At 33.8% G+C, this 17,892-nt stretch overlaps 1 protein-coding gene across 1 annotated transcript in view; it reads left to right on the top strand.

The window, feature by feature from the left end:
• Nucleotides 1-17,892, top strand: part of KLHL1 (kelch like family member 1) — a 588,984-nt gene that overhangs the window by 186,710 nt on the left and 384,382 nt on the right. The gene's annotated exons all lie outside the window — the stretch shown is intronic.

The following is a 17,892-nucleotide window of genomic DNA, read 5'->3' as shown; positions in this document are numbered from 1 at the left end:
CTTTCTGACCCTCTTCGCCAGCCTCAAATCAAAAGCACGAAGAATTGAATTCTCACAGGAAGTAACAGCTCCTTTTAAAAACATTTTCTCTTATGTCACTTTCTGTGCCTTCCTTTAATTCTACATATTCCAATTACAGTTGATGCTTTGTTTTTGGACTGCCCAGAAGGCAGTCAATCAATTCTGATTCACTATAATACATGTGAGTCACAGACCTTCCCCACTCAATGTGTGAAATGGGGTGTTTGCACCTTGGGTGATTAAATCTAAAAATGGGTAGATCTCCATACTTAACTTTTAAGTATAGGGTTTTAAAAATAGTCAGGAGTTACAATTAATCTTCACTATCAGGGGAGAGTTAAGTATTTTCATTGTTAAAATCAGGGGAATGTTAAATTTAATCTTCACAGTGTCCAAGGCCAGATATGGACTCAGGAAGATGCCTTTCTGACTTCAAGTCCAATATTCTATCAACTCTGCTACCTAGGTACCCAGATATACATATATAAAAATATATATGTATATATATATAAAATTTAAATATACATTTATATATAAGTATATATGTACATTGTATTGGATATATATGTATTATATATAGGCATAATATTATATATATATGTATAATTATTTAGATATGAAAAATATAAATATATGTGATTGATACACAAAATTTGGGTTCCATCTTCTACCTAGCTTCCCAGCAGACCTTTTCTCATCATCCCTAACTGCCCATCTTATTGTCTATATTTCCCCTCAATAATGTCAGCTTGTTTCATGTTGTCTCCACTATGTTCTCTCTTGTGGGATCAACCATTTTGACTTCAATTTAGAACTAGTAAGCCCCTTCCAACTGAATTAAGATAGACCCCCATGCCTTCCTAATAATAACTGGATCCAAGTACAGAAAAGAAGTAGATGTCACATAAGTGCCTAGGAATATTGTAACTCCAAAAAGAGCTATCTGTATGAAATATTCCTATTGTTGTTTTTTATTGGGCTTTTTGCCAATTTTTTTATCCATTTATAAACTGGTTTTATAGGATCCATTTTCAACAGTGGGGAGCCATTTTGAATATGAAGCCTAATTGATTAACAGAAGAAAATAGATATGTAGCAATGCCCATTAGGTATAGAAGTTCATCCTTGAATGGATTTTTATTTAAATTAGGTAAAATCAATTTAAATCATAATTTAAATAACTAGTCAGGAAGACAGTATTCAAACAATTTTTCCAATAAATTATTCATTTTTATATGCTTGATACACATTTTTAACATTCAAAGACTGGTTTCATTACTAGAAGAAATAGACATACATTATGCATTTTAGAGCAATGATTTCTGTAGTCTTAAAAAATAATTTTTAGATACATCAGAAAACTCAAGATTAGTTTCCCAAAAGATTTAATAAGATACCTGTAATAGAAGCCATCTCTATTCAAAAGAATTAGAAGCATTTGGAATTTTTATCATATTGCATCCAAAGGACAATAACCATTTCTGAAATGAAATTAAGTGATTTTAGTTCCAGTTTGACTAAAACATGAGTGTTTCCATGGGACTGATAGACTATCATCTTATAAAAGTTCAAGTTATGTAATTTAATGAAAAGAACACTGGGTTTGGAGTCAAAGGTTCTGGGTTTAAATCCTACCTATGATGCTTACTTCTAGTGTGACTTAGGAAAAGTTAATTCTACTCCCTTGGCTTCAATTTGTACATCTGCAAAATAAGGAAGAGAACTGGACTACTGAGGTCCCAGCAGGCTCTAATCCAATAAACCTATGACCACACACACACACACACACACACACACACACACACACACACACAAAGGTAGTATTTCGAAGTAAAAAGTAAAGTAGGCCCCATCCTAAGGGATTTATAAGAGTTTAAAGAGATGTTGAAAGGATAGAGAGAAGTAACTAGAGAAGTAAGAGAATTATAGGGTTTCAAGGCAGGGTAAGAGAAGATAGCTAATAATAGGATAAGCTCAACAATGTCAATGACAAACAAAGGTTAAGGAAGTTAAGGACTGAGAAAAGGTCTTGGGATTTGACTTTTCAGATATCATTTGTGACATTTGAGGGGCATTTTCAGTTATCATATCCTGAGTCTTAAAAATATAAACTTAAAAAAAATACTTGTTTTTTTTAAAAAGTCACCATGGTTTATCTTTACTCATTTGAATTATATATTGCTTTAGAATGGCTAAAAAATTAATATTTTCCATTATGTATGAGGTAAGTAAATTGAGGATAATTGGTCAATATCCATTTGTAAGGACCTGTCACAACTAGTCCTTAAATTAATATATTTCTCTGACTACATGGAAGATTTTAGTAATATGATTTCACTAAATGGAAGGTTAGAAAAGAGATTGTGAATTTTTCTTTGTTGTACCTAATGACTTATTAATTCAAATGATATGAATTATCCTGTGATGGGATGACTAAAAGTTTGAATGTATGGCTGGTAATAATAGCTCTTGCCTATCAGGATTTTTATAGGATCAAATATTTGTAAAGTATGTTGTGAACCATAAAACATTATAAATGCTAAGTATTAAAAAGTCTAGGTAAAAGGAAACCCTGGGTTAATATGGGTCAGAAGTATGATTGCCACATCTCTCTTACCCCCTATATTCATATTCATGCCATGCATAATTTACAACATGAGGGAGAATCTATGGATGAAACTAAGAAAACATGATACTCAGGCCTGATAATTTTTCAGATTTCCCATGGTTGAGATAGTCTTAAACAATATCATTTGAGTGACTCTTTTATATTGCAGGAATTCCAATAATCAGCAATTTCAGGGAAATATAATCACTCAAATATAACCAAAATAAATATTAATGTTTTCATATACACACAACAGAACCTCATTTTATACAAACTCAACATACCTGAATTTAGGTATCTACAATTGACAATAAAAAATAAAGGAAGAAAAATACATAAAATAAATACGTTTAAACACTTGCTGTCTGTGCCATTTTTCCAAGCAGCATAGGAATCTCACAGCAGTTTGCCCAATCATGTTCATTCTCACTCTTATATGTGTTAATGTGAGTAATTACATTGTTTTGCACCAAACATTATCTCCCTCCTCGGTCTTTGTTCCGAGTTCTCACTTGAGCATTGCTTGTCTTTGTTTCATTAACACTGTTTAGTTATCAATCATGGCCCCAAAGTACAAGATTCGGGATGGTGGTAGTCCTTATGAACCTAAGAAAAGTAATAAAGTACCTTGTTACATTCATATAAGAAATATTAAGTAATGGGGTTTTCTATTATGTGAAATGTACAACTTATATGAAGGGTCTTACAATATATTAGTCATGTAAAACAAGGTCCTACTGAATACCCAAGTGATTAATCCTTTAGTATGTGAAGGATTTCACATTACACTTGATAGATTGTTTCTGCTTTTCATACTAACCCAATTTATTTTAAAATGTTAATGTTGAAAAATGATAAATAGATGAAAGTAAAAGATTTTAACTCTGATGATCACCATTTCTTAGAGAAATTTAATGAATATGACATTCTCAAAATATCAAGGAAATCAAAAGGCCCCTAATCCAAATCATTACTTGATCTCTTTTCCAAAAGGAAGAGACTCTCCTGAAAGATAAGACCTAAAGAACAATTTTATTCTTAAAATCTTTCAAAGAGAATGAAAGCTTGTTTTGTTTAACAAAAGAATGAAAAAAAAAATTGTACAACAAAATGCACACTTCAATATATACTTTCTCCAAGACCTCTTCATTTGTATGGGAAGATATCACAGAATTATTTGACATATATACCCACAAAAAATGTTCTATGGTCCTGTAATCACAGTGATATTAAGCAGGAATAAAACATCAGTATATGTACTTACCAAAGATTTTCACAACTATAATGAACAAAGGGTTTTGTTCAAAGTCAACATAGAAATGGGATTTCCTAGATGACAGGGTCCTCTAAATGTGTCTGTTTGCAGATGATATTTTACTGGTTGCCAAATAAAGAACTGAGTGAAGTAGTAGAAAAACCTCTGGACTTATATTCAGGAGAAAACTCAATTTCAGCTTTCCTGTCAAGATTCACTCCATAGGCAACTTGTCTCAGTATATTAAGTGTCACATTTAGTGTAGACACATAATTATTTTTAGTACTACTGCAGTTCAGAATTCCTGAGCTTAAGCAATACATCAGAATTAACCTCCCCCAATAATTGGGATTAGTTGTTCACTATCCTACCTAGTATAAAGTGAGATTTGTTCAAATAGATAAAAATGATTTTAAAATAAATAAATCAAAGATGGCTCAGTTCTATCTGGAGTAGAGATACATGATCAAAATTTGTATTACAAAATCTCTGACTGAAAAAAGTTCCACAGGTTTAAAATAAAGCACTCTGTTTTTACATTGGGCAGGTATAGTATTAGACTTCATTTCAAATCTAGTCTTAGATACTTATTGGTTGTTTAACTTTGGGCAAGACATTTAACCTCCATTTACCTTAATCTACTAAAGAAGGAAATGGCAAACCATTCTAGTATCTTTTCCAAGAAAACCCAATGAATACCATGCTTTACAAGGTCACAAAAAAGTGAACAAAACTGAATGTCTGAACAACACCACCTTGTTCTTGACAGAGTATTTGACCATCCTTGACAGAGATGTCCTATCCCCTTGGAAAGATAATTTAGGGTTGTGACCTAATTTAAATTTTATTTTTGGTCACCAGGGGATATCCCAAATAAAATACCCAAGTCAATTTGGAAATATATGTTGGTTTAATCAATATATAGGGAAGAAATCAAGGAGAAGAGAGAGGCAAAAGTATAGAATTTCTCCTGCCTGGCCTGTGCCAGATGAGTTCAAAGTCCTCTGCCATAAGGTCCTTGAAGATTAGAGGCTTTCTCTAAGAGGATAGTGTTTAGTGTTTTGAAGGTAAAGGAGAGAAAAGTCAGCCTAAACTCCGAGAGATCTCAGAGAAGAGCCTCACCTGAACTAGGTTACTAGGTTTCCTCCAGGATGGTATCAAGGAAAACTCACTGCTAAATCCAGACAATAGCAGCCACCACACCAAGATGCTGACAGGCTCAGCAAGCTGCTGCCAGCCACCTCTCCACCATCAAAAAGAGCTGGAGACAGAAAGTGACGCACAATATAAGAGAATTTTACAACACTTTCCTGTATCTCACATGTGCCAATGATATCTTAGGCTTGACAGGACATCCCAGTGGTCTGTCAGTTGTTTCTGATTAGTCATTTGCTAGCACATATCCGTCATAGGCCATCCTCCTAAATACTTAATCCTTAAGTATGCGTGTAGACATTCCTGATTTTGTTAGACTAAGTAGGGTGGAGTAAATTTCATAATTTCCTGATTTTTGTAGGGTGGAGTAATCTAAAGTTCACACCCTCTAGAACAGAAATGTCAAATACACAGCCTTCCCCAGGGAAACCTGAACCAGATTAAATTTTAATTAGGAAAAAATAATGAAATAGATTTCTAAGGTAATATGTGAATCATGTGGTTTAGTGGTGTGTAAAGGAAACTAGACTGACAGTTAGTTGGGGAAGGGGCATTTGGGAGTGGCAGTTGGGTCTTGTGACTAGCATTTCCTGCCTGGGGGGGGGGGAGGAGTTCCTTCCTGGTGTTGGAGGAGGGAGGAGCCCATTCAGCCCAGTCTGGAGTGGCATGCTCTTCTTGGTTCAGCCCAAAGACACATGATTCTGAAGGTGAGAACTGTTCTTGTTTGCTTTCTGTCTATTGCTAAGATTCTGAATTAGACAAAGCAGGACTGATATAGAGTAGACGGGAGTGGGAGAACCCTCCGCCAGCCTCGGGGCCTGGCCTCAACTCTGAAGTTGAGGAAAAAAACTCCAATCCCAAATGGTTATTAAACTCTATATTATTTGAATTCACAGTCAGATAAGTGAACTATCTTTTTTGGTCATAGAGGGAGCTGAACTTCAGTTCAGTCATTCTAGGACAAACAGTCCTTATCATACCCCTGCTGCTTCCTCTCAGCAGGGGGCATCTATCTCCTTTGCTTCACCTAGCAATATTCCTTCTCTCCCCTTAAACTCCTTCATACTCCATACAAGCCTCCCATTATCCCTGTTGTCCAATTCCCCATTTCCTTTCCCAATAAATATTACAGTGGCTCCCATTTTAAATTTCATTTGAAACTATTGCACTAGAACTTATATAACAAATGGTATTCTACTCTTTATTTGAAAATATTTTGTAAAGGACAACTTCCCAAAGAAGCCCATTTTATTTTAGAGAAAGTAATACTTCTTTTTCTAAAACACACTGAGCCAGAATCTGCTTCTTGCAAATTTCTGCCCTTTGCTAGTAATTTGGCCTTCTAGGCTAAGCAAGAAAAAAAATTCCTTCATGTATATTTATTTTTTGCAAGCTGAGTAAATGCAGTTCTGTCAATCTGAATTTGAATGGAAACCATAGAAGTCCCTTTCCTTATATTGACTAACTTCCTCTGGATATTCCATAACTTATCAGTAAAGATGGTACCCAGAATTGAACTTAATAATTAGATATGGTCTGACCAGGCCAGAGTATAATGAGATAATCAACCACTTAGATATAGGCACATAGTAAGTAGAAATATCCTTTATGAAAGCAGCAAAGGAGAGCATATCCTTAAAGAGAGCAAAAACATCTGCTGAATTGAATTAAATAAATATTCATGAAATCTTCCCTAATGAACAAATACATATGAAGATATTGAGTGATCATTATACAAAGAATAAGAATATGTCTAAGGAAAGTGATACCAAAGGCAGGAGGGAAAAAAATCTCAGCCTAAAAATATGTCCAAAAGAACATCATTCATTTTCAGCCTATAAACTTTCATTCCCAAGTATTCAGAATTTTTGTCATACATGAGCAAGGGTAATGAAGGTGAGAAAATCAGACCTTCACAAAAAGTATTCAACAATGTGCCAAGTATAGAATTATAAAAATAAAATTTCCAGTCAAAGTTGCATGAATTCTTTTTTTTTTTAATTTGAGCATTTCCAAACATTATTCATTGGAGACAAAGATAATTTTCTTTTCTCCCGCCCCACCTCTGCCCTAGCCGACGCACGATTCCACTGGGTATCACATGTGTTCTTGATTCAAACCCATTTCCATGTTGTTGGTAATTGCATTAGAGTGTTCATTTAGAGTCTCTCCTCAGACATGTCCCCTCAACCCCTGTAGTCAAGCAGTTGCTTTTCCTCGGTGTTTTTACTCCCACAGTTTGTCCTCTGCTTGTGGATAGTGTTATTCTCCTAGATCCCTGTATATTGTTCAGGGACATTGCATTGTCTCTAATGGAAAAGTCCATTACGGTCGATTGTACCACAGTGTATCAGTCTCTGTGTACAATGTTTTCCTGGTTCTGCTCCTCTCGCTCTGCATCACTTCCTGGAGGTTATTCCAGTCTCCATGGAATTCCTCCACTTTATTATTCCTCTTAGCACAATAGTATTCCATCACCAAAATATACCACAATTTGTTCAGCCATTTCTCAATGGATGGGCATCCCCTCATTTTCCAATTTTTGGCCACCACAAAGAGTGCTGCTATGAATATTCTTGTACTAGTCTTTTTCCTTATTATCTCTTTGGTGTACAAACCCAGCACTGCTTATGGCTGGATCAAAGGGCAGAAAGTCTTTTATCTCCCTTTGGGCATAGTTCCAAATTGCCCTCCAGAATAGTCGGATCAATTCACAACTCCACCAATAATGAATTAATGTCCCTACTTTGCCACATCCCCTCCAGCATTCACTACTTTCCTCTGCTGTCATGTTAGCCAATATGCTAGGTGTGAAGTGATAGATACCTCAGAGTTGTTTTGATTTGCATCTCTCTGATTATAAGAGATTTAGAGCACTTTTTCATGTGCTTATTAATAGTTTTGATTTCTTTATCTGCAAACTGCCTATTCATGTCCTTTGCCCATTTATTGATTGGAGAATGGCTTGATTTTTGTACAATTGATTTAGCTCTTTGTAAATTTGAGTAATTAATCCTTTGTCAGAGGTTTTTATGAAGATCATTTTCCAATTTGTTGCTTCCCTTCTGATTTTAGTTACATTGGTTTTGTTTGTACAAAATCTTTTTAATTTGATGTAGTCAAAATTATTTATTTTACATTTTGTGACTCTTTCTAAGTCTTGCTTGGTTTTAAAATCTTTCCCTTCCCAAAGGTCTGACATGTATACTATTCTGTGTTTGCCTAATTTACTTATAGTTTCCTTCTTTATGTTCAAGTCATTCATCCATTTTGAATTTATCTTGGTGTAGGGTGTGAGGTGTTGATCTAAACCTAGTTGCATGAATTCTATCAAAATAAAAAAATTATATAATATTGAGTATGAAATAAAACCCAAAAAATCATAGAAGAAAGCTGGAAGGTTTATTGGAGGTCATCAAAGACTAAGCATTTTATAAGTGAGAAAACTGAGGGTCAATATCCCGGGTTACTCCATCTTTCACAGGAATAGTAATAATTCCAGAACCAGTATCTAAACTCAGGTTCACAACTTTCAGATATAGCATTGTTTCCACTGAATCACCTAGGACAAGAATCACGTGAAGTCAAGGAAATAAAGAGCAAATTAGAGTCTGGGGCTTATTTGAACTTCTATTTTCAAGGATAATATTTTGCTTTAAATAAGATCATCACATTCATGGAATACATTCGTGATCAGAAGTAAATGTATAGAGTAATATATTTTTTGGGGGGTGCAATGGCTCTGTGCTTAAGAACACTGGATCTAGAGATAGAATCCTAGTTCAAATACATCTTCAGACACACATCCTACATGTGTGGCCCTGCATAAGTCATGTAACCTCTGCATGATAAAAGGAGCTACCGGTGAACAGAATGGCAAACCAATCTAGTGTCCTTGCCAAGAAAACCCAAAGGAAAGTGCTGTTTTTTAGAGTCCCAAAGGGTTGGATATGACTGATTGAACAGCAACAGCAATAAGACATTGGATACCAATCTGGGTTTTGAAGGTTTGTATCAGATAGCAATAAAGACCAATCAAGTGTAAGCAAGAATTCTACCAGTCCTAATAGGTACCAAGATGGAAGGCATTTCCAGTGAGCCTGGCATAAGAGGTTTCTTATATACTAATTTTTAGGGCAGCATTCACAACCTAATATCAGTGTATCATGGTGGGAAACAATGAAAAAATAATATGGCTATTCATAAAACACATGTGGTTATACCAAAAAAAAAAATAGCATGTTTTTGAGCAAAATGCTTATTAGGTACAGAGGTAGGTAAAGGGATTATCATCTAGGTATAACTAGGTCCCACTACATGAAAGAAAACTGCCCATTAAGAAGAGGAAAACTGCCCTGAGACTGGAGTCCTCCACTTTCAGGAGCAAAGACAAAAGGCTTTTAAAAAGGAGATAGAAAACTAGCTGTTGCAGCTGCTTTGACAGTTCACTATGGGTCATTTCCAGTAAAATGGCAAGACAGACTCAGCATGATTTCTGGTAGGGTTATTGCTAATCAAGGGAGGGTGTATGTGTTACACAAACACGTCAGAAAAGTTCAAGGTTCAATGACAGCAGATTTCGTAAAGGCTGTTAAGGTGAGGGCAATGAGAAGATTCACTAGAAGCTGCCAACCTCTGGAAAATTGCTGAAATTGGATCTCTGAAGGGCATCTGGGGAAGATAATTCTGTCTATTTCTTCCACATAAGAAAGAACACAATTCAATACCTTTCCCATGACTCTAGGAACCCAAACTCATCCATTATTTTTAATAAGGAAGTAAGTCTATAGATGTTTAAATGTGTTAAAAATTTAATAGAATGTTGGCTCATAAATTGTTATTCTTCTGCTTCAGATTGGGACATGAACCATGTTTTATTTTTTTTTTTGCATGTATTATATATGACTCAATATTTTATCACCACACTTAAGTACTAACTAAAAGAATACCAAATAGTGCAAAATGATGATTCTTTTTTTTTAGAGTGAATTGTTGTTTCTCTGGCATGAAATAGGTGAAATACAAAATAAAAAGTTAGATAAGTTATCCATTGTCGGACACGTAATAACTCATAAGGGCTTATATTCAAAGTGGCAAAATACCTGGGATCTATTCTGTAGTGTATTATGTGCAAAAAGGTAATCAAATGTAAAAGTGTTCTTTGCCTCAGGTGCAAACATATATCCTAAAATAATTATGGTCTTCTGAGAGATATCCAAAACTGATTGATTAGGAGCATGCCAAATCATTTGAGAGTAAGTCCCTATATTCTTAATATGGAGAACGACAAATAATTAAGCTGCTCTGATCTGTCATGTCAGAGGCAGCAAATGAGTTTGACAAAATCAATATTCATAACAAGACTCTTGAATTTTCAATGGACTCAAAATTAAAGTTATCAAAACTCCGATTAGACTGTTAGAATGTAAAAGGATGGTGGAATGTAATTGGTACCTGATCAATTTGGTTTGCCAAGAAATATAATGCCCCAAAAGTAAATGTGTTAAAAAACAAAGACAAAACAATTCATGGAAAGTCCTTCATGGACAACAGAGCTTTACGTTTGCAAAATAATTATGTTTGGTGAGAAAAATGTCATTTTTTGATGAATAAAATAGAGACTTTTTTTAAGGGACTCCTGTGACCTCTGATTTTCCTTAAAAAAAAATTGTTGACCTTTTGTCAGTCCTTCCTGATTTCTTGGTCACATTTGCTAGTGTCAAACAGTTTCTCCTTTGTGATTTTTTTTTTCATCTCCTTTGATTCTTTAATATGGGTCTGTGTTGTTTTTCCTCCTAACTCTCAGAAATACTTTTTGGTCACCTTCATAAATTCATCTCATTCCTCCCACTCTTTAAATGTAATAATCCTTCAAAGTCTTGACATAAGCCCTCATCCCTTTTTGTTCAATATCTTTTCCCTTGGGGATTTCATCATTTCTCATGTCTTTAATCACCAATCTATAGGATGATTTTCTAATCTATAAAATAATAAAATCATTAAATTGAAATGAAGCTGAGAGGTTGTCTACTTTAGCTATTCCATTTTACAGATAAACTAAAGCTCCAAGAAATTAAATGATTTGTCTAAGGAAACAAAACTAGTTAGTGTCAGATTAAGATTAGAAACACGATTTCTGCCATAAAACTTCCCTCATCTCTCAAGTCAGCACTCATGTCTTCATTCTCTAAATGTACTACTACTACTCTAAAGTAGTTTTTGTATATCTTTAAAGTTCATATTATAATTTGAATCAAAGTTATTTTTGGTATTCTCCTTTTATGTGTCAATACTTTCAGGGTAGAAATGCTATATTAATTTTTGTATTAGCCATCAGCAAGTACATTGGTAAAAATACAATTTATCAGTAAATCTTTATGGTTGATTTCAGTCCTTTGTAATTGTAATTTCCATCTGTGTGATCATAGGAACACAACTTCCTAGTCCTCAGTTCCTTTATCTTTAAAACAGGAAGTGAGATCTGATTTATAAAATCTTTCCTAACATTAAAATTGTAAGTCTTTTTCTCATTTCCCTCTCAATGTTGATAGCACTATATATGAATGAAACTAAATTTTTCATAGCTTAATATTGTGAGGTTGAAGAATTTAATACTTAAAATATATTAAATTACATGTAAACGTTATCACTTGCACAAGCACTAGAAACAATGAAACTCTAATATTTATTTTTCTATTACGTAGATTTGGATTTTCATTCACAAAAGTTTCCCTCATTAGGAAAAAATGTATATTTCTTCCTTATTGCCTTCTTATCCCATCATCACTATAACCCTAACCCAAACAGCTCATTTATTCATCTGTTAATTTTTCAATTAGCTGAGGATACACATACTGATCTGTGAGGCAGCATGGTTTAATGGGTGGACATCTGGATGTGGAGTCAGGAACACCTAGTTTTATAGCCTGCTTTAAATACTTTCTAGTTGTGTAACCCTGATCAAGTAATAACCTCTACTGACCTGTTTCCTCATCTATAAAGTGAGGCTGGATTCTGACCTTTTAAGGTTTCATCTAGCTCTAAATTTATAATCCTACGATCTCCATAAAGTTAAAAAATAAGAAGCTGTACCACTCACCTACTTCTGCATCTCATGACATCTTTCCATGTCAGTCAAAAAAAAAAAGCATTTATTAAGTCTTTTCTGTGCCTGGTACTTTTACTCACTGGGGATACAAAGAGAGAAAAGAAACAGTCCTTACTCTCATGGCATTCACAGCCTAGTGGAGGAGACATGTAAACAATTAGGTCCAAACAAAATATATCCAAGATAAAGTGAAAATAATCAACAGAGGAAAAGCACTAGAATTAAGGAAGAACAGAACAGGCTTCTTACACAAGTTGGAATTTTAGGTGGGACTTAAAAGAATTGAGGGACATCAGGCAAAGGACGTAAAGAGCCAGAGTGTGCTGTTGACATCAGCAGCAGATATCACAAACTGTGGTTTTCTATCATTTATCATTCAGCCAACAAATATTCATGAAGTATGTATGAATAACACAGATAGAAATACTGGAATCCTCTCTTACGAGAATAAGACACGAACAGCTTATGGAATAATTAAGTGGTGAATTAAATAATTCCGATGCTAAGTGCAAGAGGGTACAGAAAAAGATGAGAACCAAAATGCACCTGAGTAATGTATAAAGCTTTATTAGATGGCTAAGTCTGGAGCTACACCATGAAGGATAACTAAGATTCTTTTAAGTTAAGAGGAATGAAGAAAGTATGTCAGTTTGGGGAAGCAACGGAAGTCAAAACAGAAAGATAGGAACGTATTTGAAAAGTTATGAGTCTGGTCTGATTGAATTAGGGAATGTATGTAACATAGTATTGAGAAATAAGTTTAACTAATTAGGGTAATGACACTTTAAGCAAACCCTTAAAAGGTAGGCACATGTTCCAACCTGATACCATAAGCAAGAGAGAATATTTTGTTCAGTAGTTTTTCAATCATGTCTAATTCTTTATGACCCTCATTTGGAATTTTATATATATACATACAAACATATATGCATATATATAATGTTTCCCAAGTGGGAAAATAAATAAATATATCTTATAATTATATAGTTATACATATATTCCATGTATGCTATATTTAATATTATATCTGTAGTTATAAAACATTAATTTTTCCCAGTTGGAGTTTTCTTGGCAAAGATATTATAATAGTTTGCTATTTCATTTTCTTATTCATTTCATGGATGAGGAAATTGAGGCAAGCAGATTTAAATGACTTCCTCAGGATCACATAGCTAATAAATGTCTTCGGTCAGATTTGAATTTGGAAAATGTCGTCCTGACTTCAGGTCCAGCATTATATCCCTCAGCACCATGCAGCTGTCCACTGCCTCTCCTTCCCCACCAAAAAGAATTCTTAAGAAAGTAAATTGACATGATTAAACTATTATTTTAGGAAAATTTACTTTATTAGGATACAGGACAGTTTATATGGTAGAGAGGTAGAAAGACACTAAAAAGTTGTTGAGGTGATATAGATATGATGGAAGCCCAAGGGAAGATGAGAATGGAGCAAAAAGCAGATCCAATGGCTATTTCAAATGAATAAAGAATAGGGTTTGTGATCGATTGAATTTAGGAGATGAAGAACAGAGAATCAAAAGGTGATTATAATATTAGCTGAGTATAATTGGGAGAAAAAATATCAGCATCGTTACAGTTTCTAGTGGGGGTAATTGAGTAAAGGAGAATATTTCAGGCAATAAAATATAATCATAGGTTCACAGATATAAAGTTGTAAAAGATCTTAATCTAGTCAAATGTCCTCATTTTATAAAAGAGAAAATGGAATCCCAGAAATGCAGTTTATAGCATGCCTAAGTCACATAGTTATTGAGGAGAAGAGTCAGGATCTAAGCTTAGTTTTTAAAAAGTCCAAACCCAGTGTGTATTTCATTAGACTATGGAGCTCTAATTAAGTACTAAATCTGAGAAGGAATAAAGAAGAATCTTTTACCCTCACGATACAAATTTACTATCAGTTCTGTTAATGCGACTAAGTATTTGATGTTGCTTTATCTCTATAGTCTGTTGAAAACGCAGGGTGATGAGGAGGCTGAGGATTTTGGGGGGGGGAGCTATTGGGCTTCATGAGAAAGATTTCTCACTAGAGAGATTCCTTTATACATTCACTTATGTCCCCTACCATTTCAGGGGCTCAACAAGTTGCCAAAAGCGAGATATATGTTTAAAAAAATTCCAGAGCAACTTGAAATCACCTTTTCTAGCATCTCCCTGAAATTTTATATATCACAACAGTTAAATGTTACATAGCACTCTTTCCCTACCTCTCTCTCTCTGAGTGCACTATATTTGGAACATTCTGATAGATGAAAAGGATTTAGAGTATTCATTCAAGAGAGATGTTTTCCCTTCAATTTGTCAAGCTGCATTTTTTACTTCAGCTGGGTCACCAAGTCATTTTTTTTTGTAGGTAATAAGTTTAACCCAGTTAATTTCATGTTGATATACATTTAATTCCCTGGGATTAGCTAACAATTAGGTATTACATCTCTCCTTGGTTAAACAGAAAACAGAAAGTAAACATTTTTTATCATTCTGACATAAAAAGTCATTTCTGGTTATATGGATGGAACCAAATATTTGATGCTGATTCATCTGCTTCCTGTGGAGCAAATGCATGGAGACAGATGTGCCTTAGTAATTTTATCACATTAACAGTATAAAAGTTCTGACAAAGAAGTTACAGACAGATCCTTGAATTGGCAGGTACTTGCTAACCTTGAATATTTTTGCAGTGTTACCCTGAATGCCATGAAAATCTTCTTAAGAATTTCAAGTTATAAACAAGTTGTCTGACTTTTCTTAAAAAATGAAAAGGGAAAAAATCAGAATTATGCATTTCCTCAACTCTTAAAGGAAATTTGTAGTCAGATTTCACTTGAAACATTCTCTTTTAATCATTCTGTATTATTTGTTTACTCAAGGTTTTTAAACTATTGAAACCTTTCAAGTAGCAATGTTTTGATTAAATTTTTATTTAAAAATAAGTTTTGATAGTTTTACATAATCTACTTTCAAATAGAAGCAGGATGCAAAAATAGTACCATTTTAATGAAAAACTACAAAAAGAGGAAATAAAAACAAAATTTTATCAAAAATAACTTAAATATCAAAAAGTATTATATAATAAGCAGTGGACCATTTCCACAGACCACCTCCCCCACTTCCACAAAGAAGTGGAGATATCATCCACTCATTTTCTTTTGCTTCATCCTCAACAATGTTTCTTCAAGGAAAATTCCTGCTAAGGTTGCATTTTTTAATCTTAAAAAATTCATAAACTTCCTTTATAGTTAATATGTTTTTTAAAATATACACTCAAATTTTTAACTTCTTGTTTGACCATGCTACTTTCTGTTTCTTCTTTGAAGCTTCATTTGCCTTGTCATTTTACCCTCCTTTACTGGCAACTTGCTCCCTCATATCCTTACATTCATAAATTTAGAACTAATATCTTATCTCTTTTTGTCATCTGCCTTCATCTCCTCATTTAAAATATACTTCAAATACTAAATGACTATTGATTAGAAAAATGCAAATTAAAACAAATGAGGTACCATTTTATACCCATGAGTCTAGCTCACCTGACAAAAAAAAAATGATAAATGTTGGAGAGGATAAGGAAAAAATCCAGACACTAATAAACTGTTGGTGGAGCTGCAAACTGATACAACCATTCTAGAAAGGAATCTGCAACCATACCCTAAGGGTCATGTAACTATTCACACCCTTTCACCCAGCAATACCACTACTAACTCTGTATCCCAAGGAGATTAAAGTTTAGGGAAAAGAATCTAATTGTCCAAAAAAAAAAAAATAAAGCAACTCTTGTTTTGGTTAAGAACTGGAAACTGAATTGATATCAATCAACTGGAGAATGACTGAATATATTGTACTATATGCTTGAAATGGAATACTATTGTGCCATAAGAATTGACTAACAAACTGATCACAAAAAATAATCCTGGAAAGAGTCACATGAAGTGATGCAAAGTGAAGTGAGTAGAACCAGGAGAATATTGTACACACTCACAATAATGGATGATGATCAACTGTAAAGGACTTAACTATTATCAACAAGGCAAAGATCCAGGAAAACTTCTAGAGACTCATGACAAAGAAAAGATATTCACTGCCATAGAAGGAATGGAATCTGAATGCAAATTGAAACATTCTTTACTTCATTTATTCCATGAATTTTTCTCTAATGCAAGCAATATGTATATTCTTTCATAGCATTATAAACATGGAAATATATAATATCTGATGTTATATGTACAACCTATATATTTCCTGCCTTCTATCTAACTATCAGAAAACAAATATTAAGAAATTCTATTGATGTATTCAGAGGAAAAGTAAAATTTATTTTAAAATGCCAAAAGATCCAGAAATGTAATATGATACATTAGGTGGTTAATGTGCATATTAGTGTATACATATTCTAACTACTAAAATCTGAGTATTTTATCTTTGTGTTGTCTCAGGTTAACAATCAAAATGATTAAGATTTAAAAGTATCCTGTCTCTAATGATTAATTTCGTCTTGGAAAAGTAACTTAACTTTATTAGATTTTAGTTTCCTCATTTGTAAAATAAGGAAGTCAGACTAGATGGTCTCTAAGGTGCCTTCCAGATCTACATTGATGTAATCATATGCCTTAGGTAATAATATACTCTTTTTGATGTCTCTGTCATAAGTATATGTGGTTTAAATCACTTTGTCTTTCTTACTCAGCCTTCTCTTTTTGATTTATAGATTTGTAAACCACCTAGGTAGACTGAGGGGTGCAATCTGTTACCATGGAACCAACAAAAAGCTAACTGACCTCCATGGAGATCAAACCTATGACCTTAACATAATCAGTGTGGTGAGCTAGCCAGTTGAGTTAACCAGACCCAGTTCTGTGTTTATTTAATACAATACCTAGTGTTGTCTGTTCATTCAAATTTTAAATGCACGCTCTCTCTGAATTGTCCTGGGCAGCGATCCAGTAAAGACACTGCTCTGGCAGGGGCCAAAACCTACAGATTTGTATAAGCATATTTACAGTGTCATTGTGACAGCCAATCTCTTGCCATGATCTCAGACTTTCAACTGAGGTTATTATAAATCTGTCTCTATTGTGTCATGTATCATAACTTTTTTTTTAATGTGACTGTTGTAGCATGATGTGCCACGGCAGGATAGTTAAAATTAGGTTAAAACAATGAGGACATGTTTATTGTAATTTTCTTGCTAACCTTTTGAAAAATGAATACCATTTTTTACGAATCCCTGAATAATATTTACTTTAATGAGCTCTCCCTTTGAAGTCTACTTGGACTTTAATGCTAGACTTTTTAGTCTTTAGCATTAATTTTGAAGTGCATTTGTTCAATTAGTATCTAATTATAAAATAAAGCATACATGAAAGAAAAGCTTGAGAATATATACATTTGTGAATATTCTAAATATGATTTCTGAAAAGTTATTTTGAAAATGGATGGATTATTGTGATATAATTTTATAGGCTGTCCTGGGACTTAGGGTTTCAAGGGAAATGATTATCTTACCCAAACACCCTATTTTACAGATAGGAAAACTGAAGCCTAGAGAGGATATATTCCAGCTAAAGTCAAATAGAAGCAGGATCCAATGCTCTTTTCTAAAGCTACAAACTATTTAACCTTTGTGTTCTTCCCTTAAATCTAGCTGATGACTGAAAGTATAAAAGTCTGAAGAAGGGGTGGATTGAACAGAAGAAATGATGAAGGGAAAGGGAGAATGAATAGGATGATGTG

The sequence above is a fragment of the Monodelphis domestica genome, chromosome 8 (genome assembly GCF_027887165.1).
Source record: "Monodelphis domestica isolate mMonDom1 chromosome 8, mMonDom1.pri, whole genome shotgun sequence".
Lineage (NCBI taxonomy): Eukaryota > Metazoa > Chordata > Mammalia > Didelphimorphia > Didelphidae > Monodelphis > Monodelphis domestica.
Note: the sequence above shows the minus strand (reverse complement) of the source record. Positions and strands in the feature narration are given on the sequence as shown.